The sequence below is a fragment of the Marmota marmota genome, unplaced genomic scaffold (genome assembly GCF_001458135.2).
Source record: "Marmota marmota marmota unplaced genomic scaffold, marMar, whole genome shotgun sequence".
Classification (NCBI taxonomy): domain Eukaryota; kingdom Metazoa; phylum Chordata; class Mammalia; order Rodentia; family Sciuridae; genus Marmota; species Marmota marmota.
Window position 1 is genome coordinate 3,964,080 of NW_025999900.1, and position 15,115 is coordinate 3,979,194.

Consider the following 15,115-nt stretch of genomic DNA (forward strand, 5'->3'; position numbering starts at 1 on the left):
AACTCACTTGTGAGCCTGGAAGGCTTTCTGGTGAGTTTTAAGGTAATTCAAATCTGTGGTTAGGCAGAGAAGAAAGGGGACATTTCTTTTTTTTTGTTCTTTTTCACAGTACTGAGGATTAAACCCAGGGACACAGAGCTACATCCCCAGTTCTTTTTATTTTTCTGTTTTTTTTTGTTTTTTTTTTTTTTTTCGGTGGTGCTGAGGATTGAACCTAGGGCCTTGTGAATGCTAGGTAGGTACTCTACCAACTGAGCTACACCCCCAGCCCCCCTTATTTTTTATTTTGAGGCAAAGTCTTGCTAAATTGCTGAGGCTGGTCTCCAACTTGCCATAGGCCCTGCTTCAGACTCCTGAGTCTCTGGGATTATAGGTGTGCACCTCTGTGCCCAGCGAATAGGGGCATTTTTTTTCTTGGGTTCAGTTTGCTTAAGCTACTCTCACTTCCTCTATTCAGGCTTAGCATCTGGCTCCTCAGAAGCTCGGGTGGGATATTTCCATGGTAGAATGGTGGCTAAGAGCACAGATTTAAGCGGCAGAGGGGGCTGGGCTCTGCCCTGGGATGTGTGACTTGACTTCTCCGAGACTGAGTGTTCTCATCCATAAAGTGAGAAAGAACTAATACCAGTCTCAGAGGTGTTGTGATGGTGGAATGAGAGTGCTTAGGAAGCACTTAGCACAGTTCCTGGCACAATGTCACCCTCAATATCCCTGGCAGGCCTAGGACAGCCATGCGCCTGGGATAAGGGTGTTTGGGTTGCAGAATGAGAAGTTATAAAGCTAGACTTTTCTCCCTAGACAAGCTTGGAAGCAAAGAATGAGAGAGATTATTGTAAGCTGAAAGATCCAGTTTGGGTTCCTTTAAGATGGCAGAATCCAAGATTTTTAGGATGGGAAGAGATCCTGGAAACCCTCAAAGTCTGAGAAGTTACAGGAGAGTGACAAAGAGAATGGGCCAGGGGCATGAAGGAATTGGAGGTTTTGATGGGAATGCCTGACAGCTAGGAATAGGATGGAACTGTGTGGGCTCCATGAATCCCATCATTGCTCAGGTAAGAGAAAAGTTACCAACCATGCCTGGGCTGGGGGCTCCTTTCTCCTGGAGGAGTTGCTAATGACTTAGGAAATCAATGGTTTGGGTTCCATTGCCCTAAGTCTGGTTATAACCAATCCATTCTTCCTGTACAGTCTGACACAGAAACCAAGGCAAGGGCTAGGCCTCTTGGGTTCCTAGGCCTCTTGGGTTCCTGCCCTGTCCTCTTCCAGAAGACAGAAAAGCCAGAGCTGGGAACTCATAGGCCCTTGCCCAAGAAGAAAACATCAACAACCACAATTACCATCACTAGGACGATCTGCCTCCATCTGCAAGCAACTGGGCAATTACCTGCTAATTAAGCTCTTATTAGTTTGTTTTCTGAAGGTTACAGTGTAGTGCTTGGAAGATGTGCCCTGCCCTGCTTGTCACCAAGATAGAAGATTAAGCATTTCACATGAATAAAAGTGGAACTCTGACATCTGATTACATATAATAGCCAGAGTTATTCTAACATCAGAAAGCCTTGTAAGCAGTGCCCTTTTATCTTTGGAGCTCTGGGAGGAATTACAGGGTTTTTCTTTTGGGTTCTCTGTATTTCAGGGGAGGAAGAAGAAGAGGAAGTATCAGAAGGAGAAAAAACACAGTAGAAGATGGATCTACCTCTTTTGCCTCTGGGTCACTTGCCTATTGAGAGTGTAGATTCCCAGGATCTGCATCAATTCTGAGCCAGGAACTTTTCAGTGATTCTTGTGAACACCCAGGCCTGCAAAGTTCATGTAGAAGGAAAATCTTCCTGCAATATTTAACAACATGGATCCATGAAGTCCACCAAACAAACCAAAACACATTTCACCTTGTAAGGACATATCCACCCTAGAAAACATCTTTTGTTGTATACGCTGCGGTTTGAACCCAAGGCCTTAGACATGCTAGGCAAATGCTCTACCACTGAGCCACATCCCAGCCCTTCTTTTTCTTCTTTTTGGTATCAGGGATTAAACCCAGAGATGCTTAACCACCGAGCCACATCCCTAGCCCTCTAATTTTTTTTTTTTTTTTTGAGACAAGGTTTAAGTTGCTTAGGGCCTCATTAAGTTGCTGACACTGGCTTTGAACTTGCAATCCTTCTGCTTCAGTCCCCAGAACTGCTGTGATTATAGGTGTGTTCCACTGTGCCCAGCTATTTTGATTTATTTTTATTCTTTATTTTAGGTTGCCCAGGCTGGCCTTGAACTTGTAATCCTCCTGCCTGAGCCTCCCTCACTGCTGAGATGAAAGGTGTACACCATGACATCCAGCTCTAGAAAATCTCTTACTTTAGCATGAAGCAGGGTTAAGGCTTGTTTGTACATGGAGATGCAGATAGAAAAACAGCCCAAAGGCCAGAAGTCAGGGAAAGAACAGCAAGCTTGTGTATAAATCAACCTTAGAGTATCAAAGGCTGTCTCAGTGCCAACTGCCGGGCTCAGGTGTTGTAAGTGCTGACTAGGCCCCTTTATCTACTGATAAGGAAGGTGAACATAAGTGATCTCCAGAAATGGTTCACACGGGGCTCCCTGGTTCTTGAAAAACCACAAGTGATTGGCAAATGCTTTTGTTGTATACACAAACTCAAACAAACAGCTCATTTCCTCTAGAGCGCCCCATAGCAGTAGTTGCAAGCTGAACCTGGTAAGGGAGGGAAGAAGTCATCTTCCTTCTCCCACTGTTTCTTCCCCTTTCTGATGTCAATTTTTTTTTTTCTGACATTAAGAAGTCCAGACAAAGCTATAAATAAAGAACTTGAAGAAGGGGAGCCCCATTCCTGGAGGCCACTACCCTCTCAGAGTTAATTACAAACCTTCCTTTTTACTTGTTTCAGGAAGCCTGGGGCCCAGAGGCTTTGAATGGCTGAGTGTTGTAAGGCATTGCATTACAGTGATTCTCTGATTCTTCATATAGCATGCCCTGCTGAAATGCAGAGAATTGGGTCAGACCAGGCCCACTGAAGGGTCTAAGATCCTGATAGATTCTGATTACTGGCAGCTCCAGTAACTCTGGATCAGGTAATTAGCTCACACCTGTTTGTTTGTTGTTTTTAATAATAGCTTTATTGAGACATATTTCACCCATTTAAAATGTGCAATTCAGCTGGGCATGGTGATGCACTCTTGTAATTCCAACCACTCCAGAGGCTGAGACAGGAGGATTGAAAGTTTGAGGCCATCCTGGGCAATTTAACAAGACCCCGTCTCAAAATAAAATTTAAAAAATGGGACGGGAATATAACTCTGTGGTAGAGCACTTTACATGCACAAGGTCCTGGGTTTGATCCCCAGTATCCCTCGCCCGCAGACTGAAATGTACAATTCAGGCTGAGGTATTGGTGATAGAGCACATACTTAGCATGCTAAGGCCTTGGGTGCAATCCCGGCAACCAAAACAAAACAAACACAAAATCAATTCAGTGCCTTTTAGTATATTCAGAGTCATGCAACCATCACAATATTTTTAGGACATTTGTATCACTGCTAAAAAAGAAACCTGACTTGTTTGCAGACACTCCCTATTCCCTCCAACCTCCCCCAACTCCACCCCCACCCTAGGCAAACACTAATCTACTTCCCATCTGTATAGGCTTGCCTATTCTGGACATTTCATATAAATGGAATTATACAATATTTGGTCCTTTGTGTCTAGGTTTTGCCACTTAGCATAATATTTTTAAGTTCATTCAGGAATCAATATTTCATTCCTTTTTACGGTTGAATAAATATTCCAACATAGGAGTGGACTTTTCCCCATTTTCTCTATGTCCTGATATACCACATTTTGTTTACTCATCAGCTGATAGACATTTGGGTTGTTTCTACTTTGGGGCTATTATGAATAATGCTGCTCTGAATATTTGTGTACATGCTCTTGTTTAGACAGGTGTTTTCATTTCTCGGAGTATATAGGCCTGGAATTGTGAGGTCATGCAGCAAATCTTTATAACCTTTTGAGGAATTGCCAGACTGTTTTCCAAAATAGCTGCGCTATTTTACATTTCCACCAGCAGCACAAAAGGGCTCCAATTTCTCCACATCCTTACCAACACTTGTTAATATATATTTTTGCTTATAGGCATCCTGTGGGGCTTGAAGTAGTATTTTATTGAGCTTTAAATTTGCATTTCCCTAAGGACTAATGATGTTGGGTATATGTTCTTGTGCTTATTGGCCATTTGTATGTCTTTGAGAAATATCTATTGAGATATTTTGCCTATTTTAAAATTGGGTTACTTGCCTTTTTGAGTTACAGGGGTTCTTTATGTGTTACAGTAAGTTCCTGAAATATTAGCAAACATTTTTCTCATTGTTTGGTTTGTCTTTTCATTTTCTTGATGTTCTTTGAATCATAAAAGTTATAAAGTTTGCCATGTATGGTGGTGCAGGCCTGTAACCCAGCAATTTGGGAATCTGAGGCAGGAGGATCACAAGGTTGAGACCAGTCTAAGCAACTGGGTGTGACTCTGGCAACTTAGAGAGAACATATCTCACAATAAAAAATAAAAAGGACTGGGGATGTACCTTTCCAAAAATAAACAAAACAACTTTTAATGTTTGATGATGTCCAATTTATCTATTTTCCTTTTCTTCTGTTGCATGTGGCTTATGCTTCGAGAAACATTGCTAAAATGCCACTTGGAACTCTGGAGGGCACTCTTTTCAGAGCTTAATAGGGTTTTGTGGGTCACCTTCAAGGAGGATTTCTTCCATGCTTGGGGTTTTATTCCTTCATCTCAGCAAACCACAGCTCTTTCTGGGAGCCAGGGAACAGAGCCCTTGGGGACCTTCTCTGTGTTTATATCCCCTCCCTCTCCTGAGGTCTACCACAATAGAGCAGCTGAAATGACAGTTTGGAAATGTCCTTTATTGTGAAAACTCAATGGCCTTTGTCTCTGGGATTTGAAATTTTCATGCAAGTGTTGGCAGTTAGGAAGGAGGAGGGGAAGAGATGAGAAAGAAACTCTGCTACTGGTTTCCATAGTGAGTCATCTTAACTCTTGGGTGTTTTGGTTTTCTCACTCATAAAGTGGGGAGAACACCTCTATTTCCCCGTGGGAGGGGGTACTGTGAAGATGAATTAATCTGTATTTGTTAGTATACTTTGAGATCTAAGATGAAAGGCATTACTGAGATTCAAGGTATTATTATAATAATAAATGATTTAATAGCAGGGTGAGATGACTGAAGCAAGAACTGGAAAGGAAGGAGAGAGGCTCAAAACTGTGGAGGGGCTGCAACTGGTAACCCAGGGCCCAAATCTAGATTTTTATTCTTGGAGGTGAGATTGTGTGATTTCTCACAAACTCTTCAAGTTATTTTGTCTGACTTCAGCATAGCTTTACCAAGTGCTTCCTACATGATTTCTGCCATAGGGAGATTATGATCTTTCCAGGAAACGGGTGATATAAATTAAAACAATTAGAAACAATGCAAGACATTATAATCAAGTGCTGAATTGAATGTAACAAGTGTCAGAAAGCAGAGGTGGTCGTGATGTACAGCCAAGTTCTTCCCCTATGGTGACTCCCAGGTCTGCCACTCACAAGCTAGATGGCCTTCCCTCAGTTTCTCTCAGTTTACAATTGTTCTTGTAAAGCGTTTAGAATAATGGCTAACACATAGTAAGCATTCAAATGTTGGACCCACCTGGGCTCTTGACAGAGTGGGCTTGAGACTGGTCATGTAGATGATCTTGGTCAAGTTGCTCCATCTCTTTGAAGCTCAGTATCCTATCTACAAAATGGAGAAAAGTCTACTCCTAAGTCCCAAGGCGGCTTTGAAGATCCAAGGAGACAGTGTTTGTAAACAGGCCCCAGGCAAGTAAGGGTTCACTGTTAACTGCCCTGGCTGCCAGGGGGCAACTTTGGACGTTGGAATTTGAGGTGGGCAGGAAGGGGCTGGTAGGATTCAGGTGATCAGAAAGAAAAGCGAAAACAAAGAAAGGTGAAATCCTGAGGATGGCCTGCCCCCTGGAAAACCGGAAGGGACCTGGACTTCTCACTTTTTCCTATACCTCCGAGTCTGGCCGCCTGCGTCCAGGGGAGTCGAGGCGGAAGTATATCACCGGCGCCCCTTTTGCAATCTCAAGCTGTCACCTTTGCAGCTCTGCGGACCTAGACTAGACACTCCCTCCCTGAGGAATGTGGTCCCCGCTTTATGGGCCAGCCAGGCCGAGGGCCTCCCGCAGTCAGGAGAGCGGACGCGGGTAGCTTTCACCCCACCCTCAGCCAGGATCCGGTTTCAAAGTCACCTGAAAGCCATTTCCTCCGCGCCGCCCCGCCCCTCTCTGTAAATCACCTGGAGTTGCTTTTGCCCGAAGCAGCTTTTTTTTTTTTTTTTTTCCTTCAGGAACGGGGCGGGGAAGTTGTGTTTTTTAAAAGAACTCTATAAACCGTTTACCATACTCATTTTCTACGCCTGGATATCAAATATACCCAATGGTTCTGAGATCAGTGTGCCATCCCTCTTCCCAAGGAATTGATGGTAGCGTCTAACCAGTGGGAGTCGATCCTCTTCCGGGGTCCCACCCTAGGCTCCTCACTCCCGAGTTTGTGTTGGGACACCATCTTTATTCCAGGATCGTTATTGATGAATTATTACAGGTTTTTAGATTTTTAATCTTGCTCAAAACCCAACCTGTCTGTTCCTACCTTCACTCCCTCCTCAGCTTACAGGTGTGGACCTTTCCCAGCGAACAAGACCCTTTACAGACCCAAAAATGGAAGTTTCTGTTTTTTTCAAAACTGGGATCCTCTCTTATCACCCAGGTTTCTGCATCGTGTTTCCCCCTTAACAGTCCCTTGTGGAGCCCCTGCTCCAAGTTATCAGCTTCTCTGAAGTTTGTGTTTACATTTGTAAAGGGTCACGGAGACTAGTTTGGGTGAGGAATTCGACACTAGCCTTTCTGACTCACAACAACCGAGGTGACCTGCTCCGGTAGGATCAGGACCTCCACGTGCCATCCCGACCGGCGCCTCGCTGCAGAAAGCCCCCTTTGCTGAGCCTCAAGTTCCCTGTCCGTGTATTGGGGATGTCTCGAAAGGCGCTGATGACAGGTCTGTGACCTTAGTGTGATCCCGTCCAGGTATTTTAGAGCATCTAGGCTGCCTGGGAAGGGCTGGCGATCGCGGGAGCAGCACCGTGCGGCCGCGCTCGCCCCACCTGCGCGCGTTACTCATTAGCCAGGCGGGAGCCGCGCCGCCGCGGTATCCTTCAGCACGAGTCCCAGTGAAGGTTCCCCCGACCCCCGCCCAGCTGCCAATTCGCTGGATTCCAGCCGCGGGCCCCAGTCTCCACCCACTGGAAAAATTCCTGGTCCGCTCCTCCCTCACTCCCTCCCTCCCGCCCGCAGCAGCCCGGGCTCCGCTCGGCCCCGACTTCCTGCCGGGCTCTGGGAAGCCGCGCTCGGACTGGGATCCCCAGACGGCCGAGCTCGCAGCTGGCCGCGTCCGGGACCGCCGACCCTCTGGCAGTGGGCGGGAGCAGCCAGCAGCCTCAGCCCCTTCCGAGAGCGACTTTCAAACTCGCGCTCGCGTCCTGGCGCCACCTGGACAGCCCAGAGCGCCAAGAGCGACCTGAGCCAGAGGGGCGGCGACCGCTCGGTAAGCGCCCCTGGGTTCTCTCCTCTCCCTTTGCCCGTGTAGTCGTCGGAAGTGGCAATGCCCAGAGTCAGGCTGGGTTCCTGCACTCCTCGTGCCCGCCCCCGGCGAGGTGAGGACTGGGCTACCGGGAGGGCCCAGGGCTGTGCTGGTTCTTTCCGGGGCAACCCTTCCGGACGACGGCTAGACCTTGGGAGGGTCGTTCGAGGAGACATTTTCGGTCTTTTTACACCCACCCCGGAAGCAAAAGGAACGAAGGCTCCGAGCGGCTCCGCGGGAGCTCAATTTGAAATCCGGAAAGCCGAGGAGCGGCGCCCGGCAGCTCCCTTGCGCGCTGGGTCTCCCTGGGCCGGTCCTTGCCTCGGGCTGTGGACCTTTCTGGGGAAGGACTCGAGCCTCTGGTCCCGTGAGCCCACAAGGTGCCCGCAGCTTGTTCCGGGTTGGTGCCACACGGTGTTCGCTCTTGGGAATCCCAGCTCCCTGTCCAAGAGGGATTAGAGTAGGTGCCAGAAACTGGGTGTTGGGGAGTTGAAAGTACAGAGCCTCTGGCTGCCGCTGACTTGCCGGCCGTCGCCCATTCCCGCAGTCAATTTGGGCATTTGCAGCTCGCTCTCAGCCCTTTGGTTTGGGATCTCAGGATAAGGCGTGCAAGCTGGGAATTTTAAACAAGTTGTTTAGGTAGCTGCTTTTATTCTTTAGAGCGACTTTGGAAATAAAAGGAAACACGGAGCTTGAAATGTAGTGGTTGGGGGGTGGGGAGTCTAGGCAGGGAGGGGGGTGGAGTAGAGAGCGTGTAAGGGTTTCACTCTAGAGGTCCCGCGCCAAGCTGCTGGCAAATGTAGGGGCTGGTCCGCTGCTCGGAAGCCCCCAGAAGTTAACCCGGACTGCACCACTTTTTGAGGAGCTCTGCCTGGGGGTTCCTAGAGTCTCCTCAGCCGTGCCTCTGCATGCAGCCCTATCATATGGCCCTTGCTCAAGAAATAATAAGCAGGGAGAGTAATGACAGTCCAGAGAAGGAGAGGGGGGCGCTCCCGCTGAGCACATCAGCTGGCTGGCCTCTGGGAAGCACCACTCCTGCCCCTTTGCTGGACTGGGAGTAGGATCCTTCACCACTAAACCCCAAATGTCCCCAGCAGAAAACCCAGGGGGTAAGAGCCAAAGAAGGTGAATCATTTCTCTGTAACTCATCCCCTCCCTGTGGTTCTGGGTTCACACCTGGCTGGCTGCTCCCTTCCCCTTTGTACAACTGCTGTTGATGCCCCTGCTGTTGACTCTGTTGTCCCCTTTGCTCCCTGGGGATGAGGCAGGCAGTCGGATGAAGTAAAGCCTAGGCCAAGTTCCTGCTGCTGAGGGAGTGATTCCTTTGAGTTGCTGCAGGGCTTTTATGTTACCTTTTCTAGAAGGCGCAGGGTGAGTAGAAGGAGCCATGGGCTGACAGTCCGCCTCAGATTTTGCCTGAGTTTTAGTCCTGGCTATACTGCATAGGATCAAAGATTGGTACAGTGGCTGGGGCTGTAGGTCCCTCAGATCAGCCTACTCCATTTACACAGGAAGGCAGCACGGCTCATAGAGGTGAGGTGATTTCAGCTTTGCTCCCTGTTGGCCCAGTAGGGACCAGAGCTCTGATTTCCTCACTTTTGAGTCTGTTTTTCCAACCTGACCTGGCCAATTCACTTATCTTTTCATAGTTTCCACATGAATAAAGTGAGGTTACTTGCCTGCTTTTCTTTATAGCGGCTATGGTAAGGATCAAATGAAGCCTCTGTGGAAAGAAAAAAAAGAAACAATGATGCATGGTGGTTGGGAGGGGCCCTCAAGGGCTTTACATTTTACTGGATAGGTCCCATGTGTGCCACAAAAGTCGGTAGACACCAGGAGCCAAGGGTGGATGTTTAATCCCCTGGCTTATAATATCTCAGCTCTAGAGTAAACACTGGCCTTACCAAATCCACTGCTATCCCAGGGTCACTGTGTTTACACCAGAGCAGGCCAAAGGCCATGGCCTGAGGGATGACCAGGGCTGTAGGGTGAGAGGGTCTGTTTTCCAGATGTATGGCTGGCCCAGCACTTCCACCTCACTCTCAGAACCTAGGAAGGCTCTGGCCCCAAGCTGGGAGGTTGTCACGAGCTGTGGTTGTGGATGTGGAAGGTTAATTCTGAAGCTGTTCTCTGTTGTGTTGGTGGTGGAGGGGACTCTGGGTGATGGGAGGGTGTCGCCTTTGCAGCTGCACTGAGGGCTGTCTTCAGCTTCTCATTGGTGACTCTCCCCGCTCCCAGGCACCCCTCAGGCCCAGCCACTGCTCTGTCCGCCTCTTTAGCCAGCTGCATGTCTACAGGCCTTTTGTTCCAAGCCCTGCTTGGTGCCCTCCTATCCCACCAGAAGTCCTCAGGCTGGGGCGTTGGAAGCTAGAAATCACAACTGCCAGCAGCATGTCTCTTCTGGAACCCCCAGGGGACCTAGCAGACCCTCATTTCCTCTTGCCAGGCTCACCTTGGGACCCCCAATTTACCCCTGAATGGATTCCCTCACTGTCTTTTTTCAGCTCTTTCCCTGCATGGACAGATCAGATCATGCACTTCTTCCTATGCTTGTGCCTCTTAATTCTATTGTATGTATTCATTCAACAATTATTTATTTAGCAATTACTATGTATAAATGCTAGGTGTGAGGGACAGTGCAGTGAACAAAATTAACAGTAGTCAACAACCGTTGACCTCACAGAACTGACATCTAGTGATGGAAGCTGACAATAAATGACAGGTAATAGACATATAGGGTGTGTTAGTGATAAACAGAAAACTATGATAGGGAAGGTAGATGTGAATTGTCATGGGGTGAGATGACAGTTTAGATGGTCAGGAAATGTTGCCCTGAGGGAAGGACTTTTTTGCTGATGCCCAGAGGAGGTATTTTTCCTGCAGCTCTGATTTCCCTTCCTTGAATCCAGGTTGGTGGCACTTAGGGGCAGAGTGTGGAGTTGGATCCTGCGTTCGGATCCTGGCTTGATAGTCACTAGCCTTACAGCTGCTGACTGGGCACTAAACTCCTTTGAACATGTGTTTCTCACCTGTAAAATGAAGTGAGTCATCAAACCTACCACATGTGGCATTGTGAGAGTGAACAATGAGGTAACGTGTGTTCAGTGCTTAGAGGTGTCCAGTAAATCCGCCAGATTCTGCAGGGGTAGCATGGTTTTTGGTGCTAGTGGGAAGGATTCTGGATGAGAGTTTTTAATTTCAAGTACTGGGCAGGGGGGATTGGAATTGAAAAACCTAAGTGATTTCTTTCTAGTAGTGAGCCTTTTCTACTCTACCCTTGATTGTAGATGGTTGAGGATGCAGGACTCCCAGATGTGTGCTGGCCCTTGCCCCTGTGATAGATAGGGACCCAGGGCAGCCCTGACCCTTTCTTGCTCTGGAATTCCCCCTGCTTGCAACCAGCTGATGAATCACACCTTTGTCCCTGGCCTCCCCACTTAGCTTCACAGCTGCAAGGCTGGCCACTCCTCCCCTTAACCTTGTATGGATCGTTATGCTGGGAGTGGGAACAGGAGGAGAGAGAGAGAGAGGGGCAGATGGTGGGTGGAGCTGTGCCAGCAAAGCCCACAGAAGTGGCAAGAGGATTCTGATGTAGACTCTTAGGCAGCCCTGCCAACATCTTCAATAAGTGTTCACGAGTGGTCAGAATTAATTGATTAATTACTTTTTGACATGGGGACTCCTTCTTTTGCCCAGACTAGTCTCTAGCTCCTGGGCTCAGTTGATGCTCTCACCTCAGCTCCTGGAGTAGCTGGGATTGAATACAGGCATGGGCCACCATATTCCAGAATTTTTTTTTTTTTTTAAAGGTACCAAGATCCCTCTACCTACTGAGCTACATCCCCAGCCCTTTTTTATTTTTTATTTTGAGACAGGATTTCCCTGAGTTGCCCAGAATGGCTTAGAACTTGCAATCCTCCTGCCTCATCCTCCCAAGTTGCTGGAATTCCAGGCATGTGTCACTGCACGCAGCAATGCCCCAGAATTTAAACTAGCAGAATGACCAACACAGTCAGGCCTGGCTGCCTCCCAACTGTTTCTACCTAGCTCAACTGATGAGTCTCTTCGAAGCCCTCTCAGTTGGAACCATGGGTCTCAAAAGGGTGTAATCTAAAACGCTGTTGTCAAACTTTGTGGTGAGCGGTTTCCTGGGGGCCCAGCCCTGGCACAGGAAGTGAGAGACTGTGGTGGCAGGCAAGGCCCAGGGAAGTGGTCAGCAGCCAGACCACTCCCTCTGAGGGCCTACAGCACACGCGCAGGGCAGCCAGGCAGGACCCGTGATGAAGGAACTTTCTGAGTCTGTCAGCTGGGGCAAAGCTAGATATAATCTGCCTGAAGAGGAAGTTGGAGAGAGGGCCCTGTATGCCCTTAAGCAAGTTTGTGTTATTGGGGGACTTGAAATCAGGAGAAAGGAAACCTGGGCAGGGTCAAAGCTGTGATCAGCAGAATATTCATGCTGGCAGTCCCTCTGGCCTTCCCAGCTGGGGCAGAGTTCCGTTAGATTTATTTTGATTAGAAGCACTCAGAGGGCAGGAACTGGGCTTGGCTTATATTGGTTCCCACTCTGAGAGCAATCTGGACTTGGTGGGTTCATCTGCTCCAGCTTTTGTTCCACTGTGCCAGGGAGCGGAAGGCAGTGGCAGGGATCAGGTCCAGCCTGGGTGGGCTATTGCCACCTGTGAATGCAATCAAAAGGTGAGTGGGGTTTGTACAGTTCTCTTGGCTGGCCTTTGGAGAGGGAGTCCAGATTGAAGCTCTGGAGTTTTGAAGATTCCTACTCTATTTCATGTTAAGGGGATTCTGGGGCTGAACTCAGAGCCTGAACAGGTTCTGGTGGATGTCATGGTGATTGTGCATGTGACTTTCTGTGAAACATAGTGTTTGCTTTGATTAATGCTAGTCTGAGGTGAGCTGGGAGGGAGGGCTGTAAGAAGAGTGAAGTCTGTTTTATCTCGGTAACAGGATCCCAAGAGGAGAGATGGGTTTTGCAAGCACTGGGAGGTCTTAAAAACCATATCCTGTACCCCTGGGGCTGTGTGAGACTGTACATAAACCAGAGGCTCTTGGCCAGTAGATGGCAAGTGTTTGCTGAGAGGCAAAGGCAACCAGTACGCCTCCCGGGCACCTGTAGCATAGTAGGAATTCAATAAATACTTGTCAAGTGAGCAAATTGCTACTGTGTGACAAAACTCAGGAATTAAAGAAATGTTCATGCTCTTCACAAATGTTCTACTCCTGCCCGAAAGTGGCCAGGATATAGGGTTCTAAGAAGTAAATCTGTGGTCAGCTGTGCTGAACGTGGGGCAGGCAGCCCAAATTCCTCAAGCCTACAAAAGTGTGAGAGAATTTGGAGTCCGTGGAACCTGTCTTCCCAGGCTGCAGAGTTTGCCACCATGAAAGTAGGACTGGAAATGGCAGCAAGGTATGCTTTTAGCCTTGGAGATATGTCCCATAATATCCTATAACATCTCTTCAATCCTAACCACCTAGCAGCCACCCAGCAGCCTTGCTTATCTACACATAGCCAAGATTGCCCTGCATCACCCAAGGGCTCAAGTTTCTGTGATATTCACACCAGCCTCCTCAGACCCTTTGACTCCCTCTACCTCTGTCCCACCCCTGGTACTGGGGATTGAACCTAGGGGCGCTCTACCACTGAGCTACATCTCTGGCCCTTTTATTTTGTATTTTGAGACAGAGTCTTGCTAAGTTGCTGAGGCTGGCCTTGAACTTGTGATCCTCCTGCCTCAGCCTTCTGAGTTGCAGGGATTATAGGTGTGCACCACCATGCCCGGCCTATTTTACTTTTACTTATAATCATTGTCATCCTATTTCCAAGCCCACAGCAGATAAGAAGCAGCACGTGAAAGACAGGAAAGAAACCAGAACAGAGAGGGAAAATGACCATAGTGCAGTGAGAGTTGGCAGTGAGAGCAGGCTGAGACCAAAGCTCTAGGAAAGCAACTCCTAATGGCCGAGCCCAGGGTCATTTACTTAGGGGGAATGGCTTGGCACACCTTCCGCCTCCAGAACCATCAGTGTTATAGTAGATGTTCTGCTGGTAATTGTAAGCCTGAGTCACCAAGAAAAGGCTGAGTGATGTTCCCTTGACTCTGTTTAGGATGGCAGGGAAGTATAAAATATATTTTTTACCCAGTCAGAGATTGGGGCTGTAGCTCAATGGCAGAGCGCTTGCCTAGTATGTGTGAGGCACTGGGTTCGATCCTCAGCACCACATAAAAGTAAATGAACAAAATAAAGGTATTGTGTCCATCTACAGCTAAAAAATAAATAAATAAATTCTCAGCTGATTAAAAATTTCAAAGGTATTGATACTTAAATAATGTCATAAATCCTCTCTCAATAAGGCAAAATAAATAATATTATCCCGTCTACAGATAAGTGAACTGAGTCCCTGCAAGGTCCAAGATCACTTAGCCAACACTCTGGAAAGGGTGAGGTTTGAATTTTCTTTTTCTTCTTTCTCTCTCTCTCTCTCTTTTTTTTTTTTTTTAAGAGGAGGATAGGGATAGGGGCCTGTGCTGGTGATGGAATCCAGGGCCTTGCGTGAGCTCAGCTCTGAAGCACTTAACCAACCCCCCTAGCTCTAGGTGGGGATTCTCTCTCTCTCTCTCCCTCTCTCTCTCTCCCCCCCTCTCCCCCTCTCCTCCTCCCACACACAGACACACACACACACACTCCCTCCCTCCTTCCTTCCCTTCCTTCTCCCTGGGGTGCTCTACCACTGAGCTCCATTCCCAGCCCCTTTTTAGTTTGAGATAGGGTCTCTTTAAATTGCTTAGGCTGGCCTCAAACTTGCTATCCTCTGGTCTGTTTTCTGAATAGCTGGGATTACAGGCCTGCACCACCATGCCCAGCTGCATTCTTAAAAGCAAGGCATTTCTAACAGGTCCTTGTCCACAGGAGGTCCTAGTAGCCAAGGTGTGCCCTCTAGAGCTGGGATAGGTTCAGTCTTAATTCAGTTTCACCCTAGCAGGCTGTCAGTTTTCCCAAAGGGTGCTTGCCTTAGTTGAAATAAGAATGCTTTCAAACATTTTCTTCTAAAAGCACCTATATGGGTGCCACTTTTTCTCACTTTCTCTCTCAGAGGCCGGAAATGACAGAGAGGAGTGCAATTTCAAAAATCCTAGGCCTCTTTCTATCAGGAGCTTTGTTTGGGTTCCAAATGCTGCTAAAAGACACTGAGCTATGGGCTCGTTGGTTGTTAGCTGCTTGGAGACCCCTACCCACATTCCCACCATCCAGATTCAGCAAATGTTTGTTTCCCAAACTTATTTCTCTCATTTATTATAGAGATAAAATGTTACAGATGCAACCAAAGCTTTTTCTTTCTAATCCTTTTCACTTTCCTCTCCTCAGAAGTAATATCCCCCTAACATGGGGTTTATCAT

The 15,115-nt window shown here is 47.9% G+C and overlaps 1 protein-coding gene and 1 long non-coding RNA gene across 9 annotated transcripts in view; one reads left to right on the forward strand and one right to left on the reverse strand.

Annotated features, from left to right (window-relative positions):
* Positions 1-313: 313 nt before the first annotated feature.
* On the reverse strand, positions 314-6,635 carry LOC125615212. The gene is made up of 3 exons (XR_007345739.1): positions 6,080-6,635; positions 5,713-5,799; positions 314-1,829 (listed from the first exon to the last, which is right to left on the reverse strand). It is a non-coding gene; the product is annotated as an uncharacterized LOC125615212 (long non-coding RNA).
* A 765-nt stretch (positions 6,636-7,400) lies between these two features.
* The window catches only part of Plekhg3 (pleckstrin homology and RhoGEF domain containing G3), a 41,421-nt gene continuing 33,706 nt past the window's right edge, over positions 7,401-15,115 (forward strand). For 3 of the 8 annotated variants that reach the window (XM_015490129.2, XM_015490138.2, XM_015490154.2), the window contains exon 1: positions 7,401-7,667. The gene's annotated coding sequence lies outside the window, so the exon portion shown is untranslated. Of the gene's footprint in view, positions 7,777-11,609; positions 12,399-15,115 lie in introns of those variants that run through there. The other 5 variants (XM_048798501.1, XM_048798504.1, XM_048798505.1 and 2 more) reach the window with 4 other exon arrangements.